Source organism: Dermacentor variabilis, chromosome 1, assembly GCF_050947875.1.
Source record: "Dermacentor variabilis isolate Ectoservices chromosome 1, ASM5094787v1, whole genome shotgun sequence".
In the NCBI taxonomy this organism is placed as follows: domain Eukaryota; kingdom Metazoa; phylum Arthropoda; class Arachnida; order Ixodida; family Ixodidae; genus Dermacentor; species Dermacentor variabilis.
The window spans coordinates 235,204,447-235,216,874 of record NC_134568.1 but is presented as its reverse complement, the minus strand read 5'-3'; positions in this window follow the sequence as shown (position 1 = coordinate 235,216,874).

The following is a 12,428-nucleotide window of genomic DNA, read 5'->3' as shown; positions in this document are numbered from 1 at the left end:
ACACGAAGGAAGATTACACCACCGAGAGACGCCAGATTCTTGGTAGTGGGAGAGGACTCAGGCTGTGAAATTGAACTGTCTCCTGCTATGAGGTCTTGTAAGCGCTCATATAAGGCCGTCACTTCAATGAACAATTCGCATATATACAGGGTGCCCCACATAACTTGGCAACGAATTTAAAAATGAAAAACACGTCGGAAGCGAACTGAACCGAACGCATATTATTCGCAATATCTTATAGTAACACAGACATTTTTTTGGTTTCCGCATAACTCACTAATTAATTAAGTTTAATTACCCAACTTCTTAATTATTGGTTGAGGACCCCAAGTATGATACGCATATTTGCAGAGCACCTTCAGAAACCACCGATCAAGTTGTTTCCTTTACGATACGTATCACGTTATAAATATAATTTATCGAGGGGTCAAATACATGAATAATAATTGCATTGCCATTGCCACAAATGTTGCAAACGAATTCTTGAACGCTACGCACTGTCAAGACAACTAAAATATGTATTTTTTCATAAAAGAATATACTTGTATGTCCCAAAAATCATGCCCGAAATAACTGATATCAATGCTTCCATGTTTTTTTGTCTATTTAATAAGTAAAGAAAATATCACACAAACTTTAGAACTATATCAGTTCGAAACCAGCGAAGCAGTGCATGCCGCTGATATGAAAAATGTAATGGCCATGAAATGAATAAGTTGGACAAATATGTTAGTGAAACTTTGTCAGTCAAGAATCTTGTTTACATTTTTGCACATATGCAACGACCAGGGGAAAATCTCAATGACGCTGTCATTTGTTCCAATGTATTGCGCAGGAGCAGCTGTCACTGGCCGTGTATTGTGAGTAATTGCACTGAAATTATAGTCGCAACAGAGAGCACATATAAAAAGCAGGCGTTCTGCAAAATATACGAGGGCGAGTCAAACGAAAGTAAGCCAATGCGAATATATGACAAACGGGGTGCCTTATTTAAAAGTAGTCTCCATGAGCATTTAGACATTTTTCCCACTGACTAACGAGTCGCGTGATTCCCGTCTCATAAATTTACTTGGGTTGCTGCTTCAAAAAAACTGTAACTGACTCTTTCACGTAATCGTCCGACACGAATCTGGTTCCCTTGAGCTGTTTTTTCAGTTGCCCCAAAATGAGGAAGTCGCAAGGCGACAGGTCTGGGCTGTGTGGCGGATGTTGCAGCGTTTCCCACTTGAACTTTGCCAGTTTTGTAATAACCACATAAGCGACGTGGGCGCGGGCATTGACGCGGAGCAAGATGACCCCATTCGTCAATTTTCCACGTCGTTTGTCCTTGATTGAGACACGTAGCCGATCCGGCGTTTCACAATATCGGTTTCCATTGATAGTATCTCCAGGTTTAGCAAATTCGATCAGTAATGGCCCCTGACGATCGAAAAAAAAAGTCAACAACACCTTTCCGGCGGTAATGACGGCCTTTGCTTTCTTTGGGGGTGGTGAATTCGAATTTTTCCACTCTAAGGTTTGCCATCGTGTTTCAGGCTCGTAGTAGTGGCGCCATGATTCGTCCCCGGTCACAACTGCAGACAAATCGCCACCCTCATTGTGATACCGGATCAGATGAATCAAGGCAGCGCCGAATCTCTCCCTCTTCTATGGGTGGCTCAAAATGTTGGGCATTCATTGCGCACACAAGAGCCGTTAACCGAGATGTTCATGAATTATGGTGTGAACCGAACCGTGACTGGCGTTCACAGGCTCGGTCTTATATCCGCTCTCGTCTGATTAGCTCATCAGCCATTGCATTTGCGTTGGGGGCGATTGCACGGTGGCTTTGGCCCAGTCTTGGATCGTCTTTGCAACTTTCACGTTCTTCTTTGAACCGTTTCCTCCAACGCTTCACAGTGGCCAATGAAATGCAATTTTCAACGTACACTGCAGCCACACGGCGACTAATTTCTTTTTTAGGAAACACCTTCAGCTGTCAAAAGCCTGGCGACACCACGCTGTTCAACGTTTGAAGCGTCCATTATATCACGCAACCATGTTCAACCCAGTGTATGAGAGCATTAAACAACATTTATCCTCCGCTGCAGAGGGTGCTAAGAATATCTGGGTCCGGACAGACCGCCAATGGAAACTGACCCTGTAAACCTTTAACAGCCGAACTCTGTCGAGTGAGGCTAGCTTAGCAGGGCTCTTCGAGGAACTATCAGACATTGTTTGGGATATCATCGGCCTTAGTGAGATTAGAGGAACTGGTGAGGCATATACATTGCTGAATAACGGCCATGTCATCTGCTATAGAGGTCTCCCAGATAAGAAGCAATACGGGGTGGGATTCCTAATGCATAAGGACATAGCGGTCAAGATTGACGAATTCTACACCATTAATGAGAGGGTAGCAGTAGTCGTAATCAAATTTAATTAGAGGTATACAGATTAAAGGTAGTACAAGCCTACGCTCCTACATCCAGTCACGATGATGAGGAAGTAGATCAGTTTTATGAAGATGTTAAATTAGCGATGAGAAAAGTGCCAACTCAGTATACTGTAGTAGTGGGCGACTTCAATGCGAAAGTGGGGAAAAAATCATGCTGGCGAGCAAGCAATTGGCAACTACGGCGTCTATTCTAGGAACGCTAGAGGAGAGATGCTGGTAGAATTCACAGAAAGGAATAAGCTAAGAATAATGGACACTTTTATCAAGAAGTGTAGCAACAGAAAGTGGACCTGGAAAAGCGCTAATGGTGAAACAAGAAATGAAATTGGTTTCATACTTTCTGCCGATCCCAGCATAGTGTAGGATGTAGAAGTGATAGGTGGGGTAAAGTGCAGTGATCATAGGTTAGTGAGAGCTAGGATTCACCTCAATTTGATGACAGAAAGAGTAACATTTGTCAAGAAGAAACAGGTCAACCTAGAGGCAGCAAGGGTAAAAGCCGACAAATTCAGACTGGTGCTTGCAAGCAAATATGCAGTCTTAGAACAGAGAGATGAAGATGACATAAAGGTAATTAATGAAACCATTACTAGGCTGGCTTCAGAGGCAGCAATTGAAGGGGGAGGCAAGGCACCAGGGCAACCAGTACACAAGCTCTCCCAAGTAACAAAGGACCTAATAAAAAAACGACAAAGAATGAAAGTGCCCAACTCAAGAGATAAGATAGAATTCGCGGAACTGTCAGAACTGATCAACAAGGCGAAACTAAGTGATATTCGAAATTACAACGTGAGAAGAAGCCGTAAAAAATGTACGCAGCCTGAAATCAGTGAGAAGGAAACTTGTCATATATAGGACAAACCAAGGTGTATGCGCTGAAAGATAAGTAGGGTAATATCATTAGCAATCTCGAAGGTATAGTAAAAACAGCGGAAGAATTCTATACTAACGTGTGCAGTACCCAGAGGACTCAGGATACCTCCATTCGAAACAGTAATGAACAGGATACAGAAACTCCTCCTATAACTGGCGACTCTCTATACGAAGTGTCTATCGACTGCTATAATAAGTTCAACACTGGACTTTAGTCAAGTGTCAGGAAGGGATACTCTACAATGGATCACATCCATTGTAGAGTATCCCTCTCGCTATTACGTAATCAAGGAGTACAGACCGCTTCCGTAAATATCCTGGAAAATATCTACAGAGATTCCACAGCTACCGTAATTCTACACCAGAAAAGTAGGAACCTATAAAGAAAGGGGTCAGACAGGGAGACACAATCTGTCCAATGCTGCTCACTGTGTGCTTGGAAGAAATATTCAAGCTATTAAACTGGGAATTCTTCTGAGTAAGGATCGACGGCGAATACCTCAGCAACCTTCGGTTTGCCGATGACATTGTTCTATTCCGCAACACTGCAGACGAGTTACAACAAATGATTAAGGACCTTAACAGAGAGAGGGTATATAAGAGTGGGTTTTAAGATTAATATGCAGAAGGGACAAAGATAATGATGAATAACCGGGCAAAGGAACAAGAGTTCAGGATCGCCAGTCAACCTCTATAGAGTCTGTGAAGGAGTACGTTTACCTACAGGTCAACTAATCACAGGGAACCCTGATCATGAGAAGGAAATTCACAGAAGAATAAAAATGGATTGGATCGCATACGGCAGACATTGTCAGCTCCTGACTGCATGGAAGCTTACCATTATAATTGAAAAGGAAGGTGTATAATCAGTGCATTTTGTTGGATCGCATACGGCAGACATTGTCAGCTCCTGACTGCATGGAAGCTTACCATTATCATTTAAAAGGAAGGTGCATAATCAGTGCATTTTACCAGTGCTGACATATGGGGCAGAGACTTGGAGATTGACAAAGAAGCTTGAGACCAAGTTAAGGACCGCGCAAAGAACGATGAAATGAAGAATGCTATGCATAACATTGAGAGACAGAAAGAGAGGGGTTTGGATCAAGAGCAAAGATATTCTAATTCACATTAAGAGAAAGAAATGGCGCTGGGCAGGTCATGTAATGCGCAGGTTAGATAACCGTTGGGCCATTAGGGCTACAGGATGGGTACCAAGATAAGCGAAGCGCAGTATAATGAGGCAGAAGACTAAGTGGTGCGATGAAATTAGGAAATTCGCGGGTGCTAATTGGGATCGGTTGGTGCAGAGCAGAGGCGTTCGCCCTGCAGTGCACATAATATAGGATTATATTATTATTATTATTATTATTATTATTATTATTATTATTATTATTATTATTATTATTATTATTATTATTATTATTATCATTATTATTATCCTCACACCGGCGTGTCACGTTTGCAAATGAGAGATGCCTGTGTGCTCCGCGCATGCCTCGCAGATTATTGGTTGGCTGGTTTGCCTGGTAGCGGGATTAGTTGGCTCACATTCATTTCACTAGCCCTCGCACATTAGCAATGCGAAGATACAATGGAATATGCAAATGCGAAGATACAGCTTGATAAAGGGCACAAAAATGTCACTGAAAACAAAGTTCTCTGCACGTTCTCTGCACACAAAAGTTCACAATAAGATATTTAAAGGGACCCTGAAACCCTTTTGACGATTTTCTACAAACGTACTGAGTCGTTAGAGTAGGTCCTTCTGATCATTAATTGACGCATCTAAGTGTCCCGCGTAAAGCGTGTAATTTATTATACGGTTTTAAAAATGCACATCACTGCCGATCGCAACACACTGCTCGGCGGAATTTTAAGCCGCCCCTACCCATATGACCGAAATCACCCATACGACGTCAGTGGGGCGAGCTATCCGATTGGCTGACAAGGCCGCGTGATCGATAAATTTTCCATCTTTATGGTAAACAAATGATCTTTGTGATAGTTGGAATGTTAGTTAATTTGTTTTTATGAAAAGAAAGTAACATAAAGAGAATGCACAAGAATAATTTTTCAGTACACTTAAGCACTTCCGGCGCACAGCAAGTGTCGTCTGCTTGTGTTACAACGTACTCCATTTTGACGAGAGCTCCGCGGTCAGAGTCGGTCTAGTCTTTTCGCGAGCACTATGATTCGACTTTGGTGCCTTGTGGACTGCAAACGTAGCGACTGGCAATATGTCAAGCTGCGACATCGTGTCCCTCTGCAAGGCAGCGTACGAGCGAACAGGCTGCTGCGCATCGAACTGCCGCTATCCCATCGGCGCCAGGATTTGCGCGATTGTGGCCGTCACTTTACACCGGAAGATTACTAACGCAATAGCGTTTCGCGAGTCCGGTGTCAAACGCAAGCGCAAGGGGACAGAGTCTGGCCGCTTAACTGTGCCGTAACGGGATGAGCCATGAGATGAGCAGAAGGGCAAATGTGAATGGTCTGCACGGTGCAGCCACCTGGTGGCACAAAGCTCAACCATACACAGTAGCAGCAACGAAGTGTATTCTTCTTTGCTGCTGGTGTGTATTTTTCACAGGAGTGTAATCATCAGCACGTTGTTTTTATTATTGTTTAAAATGTTTTACACTTGGTTAGAGCAATTTTAGCGCTTTGTTTGGCTGGTTAAGCGCTGCGCCAACAAGTGTATGGACCGTGCAGACCAATCAGGCCGCTCACGTACGTCTACGCTAAAGTTCCTTCATCAGCTTGAGTTTATGGCTACAGACATTTGCCGAAATGACCAGCTTGCCTGTGGTTACCGGAATACAAAACACGTTCGGCGCTACGACAGAATGCTCGCAACGCATGCTGCTTCGATAGCTCTCGCTTGGGGTCGACGGCCAAGCGGCTAGCGGAGAGGTCTCGCGCGGGCGGGGGCGGGCTCCAAAACAACCGGAAGTGGACGATGTGACGTCGCATCGTGACGCTGAACCAGTGAAGGCGGAGCTTAGCCCCGCTCGCTCGGCGAACGAGTTGAGGAGGAAAAGCACGGCTAGGGAGGAGTGTAACTTCTAATCGCTTGTAGCTCCATTAATACGTAACGCTTCACTTAAATTGTGGTGCGAATGTTCTACTTAAGCTGTACCCTACGCGTCTACAAAATTTGTCCGAACCATTTCAGGGGCCCTTTAAATACAGGTATAACTCAGCGATAAATTTACGTATCTAAAGAAACGTCACTGTATATAACACGTCAAACAAGGCAAGTTGCGCAATCACAGATTCACAGGTCACAGAATCCTAAGCCCCCCTCTCCTTCCACTCCCCCCGATATATCGCGCGCGACGGAAGGCCGCACGCTTCCTCCCCGCTTTTCTCCCTTGTGCACACAAGACTGAGCCACCATCGTCGACTCACCCAAGCCACCTCCCACCCCCAGCGGTTTCACTCGCACATACAGCATGCGGCGCGCGGTCACAATTTATCGCCTTGGACTTTATATGGAACATGAGGGCGACGGCGATGACAGGAATGCGCCTGGGCTGTCTATATAATATTTTCCGCAATAATATAATTACAGTATCCGGCAGCTGAAGCGTCCCGTGGCCCATTACATACCGCAAAAGAAGTAACAAAATCGAACTTACACCATGCGACAATTCGCTGCGCCGCAACAATGTATTTTTTTTCTTTCTTTTGTGTGGCGGGGGCTCCGAAATAAAAAGAAACGTAAAGAAAAGCATGTTGGCCACAATCAAGTGCATACTTTAGGCGCCTAATGTGTCTACCGAAGGAACATCGAAGAAAACGTGAGACGCTTGGTCCACAGAGAACCATACGCATACTGCTCGGTATCCTACACCGGCTAGACGAGACTTTCCAGAGAGGTTGCGCTCGAGCGAACGCGTTGCAATCCATCGAGTCCCCACAGTGATGGCGGCCAGCGACCATTGTTTGTTTTTCTCGTCTACTGGCCAGAAAACGTCCAAAATTCTTCCAGGCGAAAATCCCCTCGGCCAGAGAAAAACGAACGCCTACCGAAATGCGCCACGCGGTGGTCGGGGCCAACACGAGAAAAACGCATGCGCTCTGGCTGGCTCCGGCAGCCCCCGGGTAGCGAGAACAAAAAACTTGAATAGGCTCAACGCGTCCTCTACAATAAAGGTAAAAGTAGGAAAATAAATAAGAACGTAGTTACCTTTTTTCGCTTTAGTGTCTTGACATGGATGCTTTGGTGCAGGTGAAAAAAGAAATGTTGATATTTTTTTCGGTGACACGACGGCACAAAGGAACCACCACAACACTTCGTCTGATCGGACGTCGCTGCGTGCTTTGTCAACTTGTCTGATGGTGTTGATTTGGCTTGTCTCGTATGTTCCGATGTACAACTTTAGAAAAGTCAATGCACCTTTGGCGTCAAATGTTTATAACAACATTAAACCCCCAAAGTTCCGGAATTGAAAAGCTAAAGCACAACTTTGGAAATGTCAATGTACCTTTCGCATCAAAAGTTTATGAGGAATTTATACCCATAATGTTTCGGAATTTAAATCCATGCGCTCCGTAGATTCCACCAGTATTATAGGTCCGGTGCATAGGTAGTTGAAGAAACGAAAGAGCATAGTTACGAAAATTGCATTTTTATTGTTTTCACGTTTCGGCCGTGGCACCGCCTTCGTCAGAATGATATTACATATCATATATATATATATATATATATATATATATATATATATATATATATATATATATATATATATATATAAAATGTGTGTGCGTGTGTGTCTGAACGAGAAGAAAGGGAACTGAGGGTTGTATATAACAGGGTGTCCCAACTATCATGCAACGAGATTTAAAGATATGCGAATGTCACGTAGCTGGACAGAACCAATGTAATGTTGGTTGCCGTCGCTTGGAGATACTCAAATTTTGTTTTTTCATTCCGCATAATTAGATAATTAGTCTTGATTAATAATCAACTTCTCAATCATTATAATTAGATTAAAAGTATCAATGAGAAAATTCTAGAACTACATGAAAAACTCCCGATACAGCTTTCTGTTGCTCAATACGTGCTACATAACAGTGTTTTTTCGAGTGTGAAAGAAACCCATGGATACACGCAAAGTGCCTAGAGCGGCCAGTCGTACGGCAATTTTGCGTGTATTCGCGGGCCGTCTTCTTTTCGCGAGGAGCAATTACGGTTGTTGGGCCGAGTTCCCCTCAGGTTCATGGGGAGCTCCTCCAAATGGGGCAGAAGAGAGGGGGTTAACCGAGGGTCTCGATTTTCATTAGTCATATCATGAGAAGCCAACAAACACTGACACCAAGGACAACATAGGGGGAAATTACTTGTGTTTAATAAACGAAATAAAGAGACGATAAATTAATGCAAATTAAAGCGGATGAAAAAACAACTTGCCGCAGGTGGGAACCGAACCCACAACCTTCGCATTTCGCGTGCGATGCTCTACCAATTGAGCTACCGCGGCGCTGTTTCCCCATCCACTTTCTTGGGTATTTATGTGTCCTAGTAGAACCCTGGAAGTGTTAGCCAGCGCCATCACTCACATACCTTGGCGGCGGACGTGGAACGTCCTTCCTGCCGCAGGCGTCACGAGAACGTGACGCCTGCCACATAAACGTAAGTTTGAAACACCATGTCATTGGTTCTTTAGTCAAAGCTCCTATTCAAAGAGCACAATCACCGAGACTTCGCTATGCAAAAGAATGGCGCAAAACGTGCTATAGTTGAACAGCAGCAGGGTATAAGACCGGGCTATAGGCTTCAATCAATCAAGCCTTATTATTGATATAGCAAATATATACATACACATGATAAAAGGTACACATCGAAGGAGGTCCTAGGGTCAAGGGCCGATGGGGGACCTCCTATAAAACACATGACAAGAACACTAAAAAATGTATTGTAATATTTAGGCCATGTGCGAAACTATACGAACAGTATGTCTATGTAATTCGCGAAAAAAATAAAGAGAGAAGCAAATGACAGATAGAAAAAAAAGGAGAGACAAGGCAGCAAGATAAAATGCAATAAAAATTACAAAAAGATATGGGGTTTTACGTGCCAAAAACACTTTCTGATTATGAGGCACGCCGTAGTGGGGGACTCCGGAAATTTCGACCACCTGGGGTTCTTTAACGTGCACCTAAATCTAAGTACACGGGTGTTTTCGCATTTAGCCCCCATCGAAATGCGGCCGCCGTGGCCGGGTAAAAAAATACAATGAAAGATGACATGAGCGTACATTAGATATGAAATCCGTCATATTAGTTTTATTCTTAAGTGTTGGTGGCAGGGAGTTCCAGGAGGAAGTAGCAGCAAATGTATACATGTCCAATTACCATGGTTGGTTTTAGGCATCGGTAACAAGATGTTTTGCGTTGCAAAACACGTGGAGCTATTAATAGGAAACAAACAGCTGTTTGTTTTTTTATCCAAGATCTATTTTTGGTAAACTTCCTATACTTGTAATTACAAGTATAGGAAGTTTACCAAAAATAGATCTGTGTGCAAGAATACCAAGGGGATGCATGTTAGCTTTGTAACTGACAGCATATGTAATGACAGCGTAGTAATCCCGAAACATCGCATGAAAAGCTGCTGAACGTTATAATTCTTATGGTTTGATTTTAACATGCTTTAAAGGAGCGTAATTGGTTGGGTATATATTGCCCCATGATGAAATACAGTAATTGATATGGCTGTGAATGATTTCACAATAAATGGCCATGAGGATATCTGTAGTAAGAAATGACAGCGTAGTAATCACGAAACATCGCATGAAAAGCTGCGGAATGTTATAATTCTTATGGTTTGATTTTGAACATGCTTTAAAGGAGCGTAATGGGTTGGGTATATATTGCCCCATGATGAAATACAATAATTGATATGGTTGTGAATGATTGCACAATAAATGGCCATGAGGATATCTGTAGTAAGAAACGAAAGAAAATTTATTAGAACCCTTATATCATACGCCACTTCTTTTGTGACTAGGTCAACATGTTTTTCAAATTTTAAGTACTTATCTAATTTTACACCTAGGAAAATAGTTTTATTAGAACTATGTATTTCCGTTGACTCGATTAATGCTGATGGGTTAGTTGTAGGAATTTTTGTTCTGAGGAAAAAAATACAAATTTTGTTTTAGTGGTATTAATCTTTAGAAAAAATTTCTGACGCCAGCTTACAATATTAGCAGCATCCCTGTTAAATCTTGTCATTAAATCTTCGATGTATTTGTCAGAACAGTAAACCGTAGTGTCATCTGCATAAAGCAAACAATGTAAGTACTCAAGGCACTGCGGCAGGTCATTTATGTATATCAAGAACAACATAGGACCAAGGATTGACCCTTGCGGGACTCCGGTATTAATCATTTTTGGTCGGAATGTAATTCCGGAAATATAAACAAGTTGGTTCTCTATCAAGAATATAACTGTGTATTAGTTGTAAAGCGGGACCCGTGATACCAATAGCATTCAGTTTTGCATATAAAATAACATGAATAATTGAGTCGAAAGCTTTGGACAGATCTATAAGTAATGCTTAATGTCAATTAAAATATCGGCAATTGGTGCCAAGAGAAGGGAAGCGCAGTCGAGGACGGCAGAAGACTAGGGTGATGAAATTAAGAAATTCGCAGGCGCTAGTTGGAATCGGCTGGCACAGGATAGGGGTAATTGGAGATCGCAGGGAAAGGCTTTGGTCCTGCAGTGGACGCAAAATAAGCTGCTGCTGCTGCTGATGATGATGATTATTAATGCTCCAACCAGGTTACTGCTGTCAATGGCCGCCTTTATTTTATCTGTTCGAGAAACTAGAGCTAGTTCAGTAGAAAGGCCTGACCTGAACCCGAGCTGATAAAGCGATAAAGTGTTGAACTTTGAATGGTAACTCGTTAACCGAATTACTGCTGCTTTCTCTATAACATTACAAGAAAATTATAAAATGACGATGGGACAATAGCTTGAGGCGAGAAACTTATCACCTTTTTCGAAAACTGGTATGACTTTCGACTTTTTTTTAAACTTAAGGGAAACATGCCTGTTTCGAAAATAAGATGAATAATATGCGTGGGAGGTTCACAAATAACGTGTGCTATCAGTTTTATATGTAAATAATAAAAGTGATCGAATCCAGGGCTTGCACTTTTGAGGTCGTGCGTTGTGTTACACACGTTTTCAGATAAAACAGGGCAACGCTAAAAATTTTCGGGTGCTGTTTGATATACATGACTACAAGAAACATTAAGCTATGGATTGCTAATACCGAATGAATCATTGAATGTATTTGCAGTATCAGAATGATTATCGTATTTATGACTTTCATAGTGAATGTCCTTTATGTCAAGGTTTGAATATTTACCTAAAAAGATTTTTAAATCCTTCAACTGCTTTTTAAGATTAGTTCCAGCTTTTAAAGATTTCGCAATCATGGTAGCTCATTTTTGCATTCTTAAGAAATCTACTTAGAATATTGGAATATGTTTTGTAACGTTCACCCAAACTAACATTAAATGGTTGTTGCTTAGTTTTCTTATAAAAATTGATTGCCTTTTTAAGTAGTTAAATATAATTGATGCCATCCACGGATTTCTAGGAGCCGAAAACGGTTCTTTACAAGCTCCTATAGTTGTTGACGTAGCAAGTGCGTCGGAAATAATACTGGAACATTTTGCTAAAAGCACTTTCAGGGTCATCCATCGAACATCAAGATGCGGTATTATATTTATTTTCTCATGCAAGATTATCTCACAGGATCAACTCACACAGTAAACGTAAATTCCTTCCCGCAGAAAGAAGCTCGAAAGAAAAAAAGAAGAAAGAGGCGCACGTATAGGGTCGTATAAAGAACCGCTCCCTCTGAAACCTCTGCTTTTGGTCTGTCAGAGCTTGCGGCGGACGCCAGTCGCATGGTGGAATTTTTACACCGAACCTATTTGTGGCTAGGGTTACGTGCATTTTTCGTGTCCGTCAACAAGCCTGTCTGAGAAAAACTATCATCATCAGCGATGGCTCGTGCCACTGCTCGCGCTTTCGTCGTCGTCGTTTTTCTTTTTTTTTTTTCCACAGTTGGCTCCATTGCCGCTCATAA